Source organism: Mustelus asterias, chromosome 2 (genome assembly GCF_964213995.1).
Source record: "Mustelus asterias chromosome 2, sMusAst1.hap1.1, whole genome shotgun sequence".
NCBI classification, from domain to species: domain Eukaryota; kingdom Metazoa; phylum Chordata; class Chondrichthyes; order Carcharhiniformes; family Triakidae; genus Mustelus; species Mustelus asterias.
In genome coordinates this window covers 120149785-120153757 of record NC_135802.1, presented here as the reverse complement: position 1 = coordinate 120153757, position 3973 = coordinate 120149785, and the positions used below count along the sequence as shown (strand labels likewise).

Genomic DNA, 3973 nt, shown 5'->3' with positions numbered 1-3973 from the left:
ACTCAACAAAAATCTATAACAAATTAGCTTTTTTCTTAAATTTTGATTACCTAGCATTTAAGCTTTGAGACTTTGTAAGAAGCATTCTGTATTTGTGTAAACTTCTAAGTATCTAGAAAATTATATTTTGTATGTAAACTTGATTGAAACTGAAAACTTTCTCTAAAAAAACCTCATTTCATTAGCCACTTCTTTTAAGGATGAATTCCATCAGAGCCTAGGGACTTGTCAACCCACAGCTCCAACAATCTGAGTTGCTTGCAACATTTTGTGAGGCATGGCATAAGTTTTACATCCGTTGGGTAAAGAACACAGTTTCGCTCACTCACAGGATGGTTTTCTTCACTTCTTACAGAAAAAAGAAATGCAAAACTGTGGTAGCGTGGCTTCTTTAATGGGGTAATCCTCGAGAGACATGTGATCAGGCTAGACCCTACGAAGTGGCTGCGCAGGAAGCCAAGACAACTGGGTGCAAGAGTGCGCATCTTGGGTCGGGAAGGATCCTCAGCTGGAGCCAGGGAGGAGTGGAGAATAGTCGCGTAGTTAGTTCTGTCAGACTGTTGTTTATATATTATCTATTTATCCTCATCAATAAACCCTTCATTATCTTTAAGCCACAATGAGTCACCGTCAAAGTTATTACAAAAACCTATGGAAATGGACACACTTTTAGATGGGCCAAGGTATTCAAAGATTGGACAGGGAATAACCTAGCCCACAGATTCAATGGATCTCACGTTGTGGATAAGTGGCACTTCTGCAATCCACTCAGTCAGAGATGGAGAAGTAGGATAGATAAAAGCAAAATACTGCAGATGTTGAAATCTGAAACAAAAACAGAAAATGCTGAAAAATCTCAGCAGGTCTGACAGCATCTGTGGAGAGAGAATAGAGCCAACATCCGTGGACGGGCGGACAGCAGAATTAACCAGATAGCAGAATTAATATATCTCTGACACGGGTGTTAACTTTATTTAATTAATGGTTGAACCATGAGTTCACTGTGTATGCTAATTATCATGACTGTAACTTTGCCACAACTAAATTATATTCCTCTCCTTTGTCTTCCAGAGCCTTCAAAGTTAATATGTCATAGGATTTCTCAAAGAACCTCATGCCAACTGAGGGTGCACCATCACAGGATAGACAGCCACAGAGAGCTGTGTGTGTGTGTGTGTGTGTGTGTGTGTGTGTGTGTGTGTGTGTGTGTGTGTGTGTGTGTGTGTGTGTGTGTGTGTGTGTGTGTGTGTGGGGGGGGGAGGGGGGGCGCGAGAGAGAGAGATGATGATGGCGGCACGGTAGCACAGTGGTTAGCACTGCTGCTTCACAGCTCCAGGGTCCCGGGTTCGATTCCCGGCTCGGGTCACTGTCTGTGTGGAGTTTGCACATTCTCCTCGTGTCTGCGTGGGTTTCCTCCCACAGTCCAAAGATGTGCTGGTTAGGTTGATTGGCCAGGTTAAAAATTGCCCCTGAGATGCGGAGGTTAGAGGGATTAGCAGGTGAAATATGTGGGGGTAGGGCCTGGGTGGGATTGTGGTCGGTGCAGACTCGATGGGCCGAATGGCCTCCTTCTGCACTGTAGGGTTTCTATGATTTCTATGATTTCAGGCAGCCGATTAAGCTCATTAAGAGACTTGCTAAGGGCACTGCAAGGAGGACGATTGGGATTTTCTAACCAAACTCCGGGTTCTTGGTGTTGGGAGGTCAGTTTACCTCTCTGGTGGTGAGCACCCAGTGGCAGACCAGGAGGCCGGAACTCTAGAGAGGCCTACCGGCCCTCTCTGCCTACCTGGAAGTGGGATAGGCTAAAGGCTACTCTGTAGCAAGTAACAAAAAGCCTAGACAAAGAGATAGGTTTTAAGGTGTATTTGAAGAGGAAAGCAAGGTCAAGAAACAAAGGATTGGGAGGGAATTCCAGAGCAAAGGCCAAAGAAACTGAAGGGGAGGCCACTTTTTTATTAAATTTGAGCCATTCAAATTGGGGATATTTAAGGGTCCAGAATTTGAGAAGAACAAATAACTTGGAAGGGTTAGGTCACGGAGGGATTTGTAACCAGGGGTGAGACACTGCTGAACAGATAACCAGTGTAGGTCAGAGAGCACAGTGGGGATGAGTGAGTAAGGTTTGATGCAAGAAAGAACATGAGCAACAGAGTTTTAGATGAAGTGCCAGCCAGAAGTATACTAGTCTGTCAAGTCTGGAGATAACAAAGGTATGGATAAAGGTTTCAATAATTCAAAGGCTGAGACAGGGTGGAGTCTAATGATGTTACAGAAGAGGAAATAGGCAATCTTCATGACAGTGTGGATAGTGGATGAAAGCTCATCTCAGGGTCAAGATTGCTAACAGTCACACAGATACCAGGGAGGATTGGACAGAGTTTGTAGTGAGGACCAAAGACAATGCCCAGGATTTTCCACTCCCATTCGCATTAGATGGTTCGGCAACAGGCATGGAAAATATCACAGAAAGTGCAAAGTTGTGTTTTACATCAGTATAAAAGCATGATATAACTGGCCCCTCCCCACTGTCAATAACATACAACATTTTCCAATGTTGGAAACATCATAATAACAAACTAATTTATCATTATCGGTCCCTATGCCAGAATCACCCCCCCCCCCCCCGGTCAAAAAATCCATCCACAGTGGTATGACAGCAGAACAGTGCGAATCACAACTGGTCTCTGAAGGTATGCGCCTAAGGAGCAGACGTCCCAGGGATTCAAGTGATTGGCTGGGGTTGTGGCTTTCACGACGTCAGGGAGTAGGCTTGTGGGGAGATGTCCAAGAGTTCCGAGGTCCTGGGAGTGAGGGGGGGCCTTCAGATTGAGGTGCCCCCACCTTCCTGCCAACATGGGGAAAAAACACTTTCCTACCCTATCCATACCCACTCCTGCCAGCCTAGAAATTGAAGCTGGCCAGGTAACTTAATGGCCCTAATTGGCCATTAAGTTACCGGTTAAGGGCCTTAATAGATGAACGAGTATGTTGTCCACCTGGGACCCTGCCTGTCCTTATTGTTAACTTGCGCCTGGGTTTTGGGTGGGCTCCAGGAAGGAATTCTGTCCATTCAATTTTACCCTCTATCTGCTGCCCACCCCCCACCGGAAACCCACGTTTTTTTCTTTTGGGGGGGGGGGGGGGGGGGGGGGGGGGGGGCAAGTTAAGAACAATTTAAAAATACCTCATTAATATCCTCTAATTGTGTTAACTATTACAGCCTGCTCCCAATTAGGAAATCCATGACTTCAGTGAGTAGGATTCCTGCTGGTATCCAAATGTACCTGTTTAAACTAGAAGTAGATGCATTGCAGCCAGATTGCACACTCATTCAAAAAAAATCGATAGTTTGACTCACCACCTGCTGCCATCCAACCCCTCACCCTATTTCTTCAGAGTTAGGATTCCCCCTGAGCTCAGAAAATCATTTCCACATGATTCAAGCAGTACTTTCTGTCAAAACAACATTACTCAAAAAAAGGAAAACTAAAAGGAATTAAAATGATTCAATTCTAAATGATGTTTATAAAAAACTCAGATGATATCACAATTTAAGCTAATATTTATACTAAAATCAGTTCATGAACAAAAAAAAAACTGGAAATCACTCTTTTTTCAACAATTTAAATTCAAAGTTAGTAATGCTATTTTTAAATTCTATGATAGATCAAGTTGCAGAAGTGCAGTGAACACAGTAGCTCCAGTAGTTCTGCATTTCATGAGAGAATGTTGGGAGATGCTGAGCTAAACATATGTTTTTAAAAGTTTTTCATGTTACAAAAATGTGAGATCCACTATATGAGAAGTAAATTTCCTTTAACAGCATTCCCACTAAACCTCTGACCACCGATCTTCTCCAACCTCGAGTGCATTTCACCCAACATGCTGACACCAGCAGGAAATCAAGTGTTTTGCATTAAAAATGCATTTAAACATTTTTGGCATTAGCAGCGCCTGTCAGGTTTATGCA

At 43.6% G+C, this 3973-nt stretch overlaps 1 protein-coding gene across 5 annotated transcripts in view; it reads right to left on the bottom strand.

Annotated features, from left to right (window-relative positions):
* fbxl7 (F-box and leucine-rich repeat protein 7) overlaps window positions 1-3973 on the bottom strand; it is a 293470-nt gene that overhangs the window by 134402 nt on the left and 155095 nt on the right. The window lies entirely within an intron of this gene.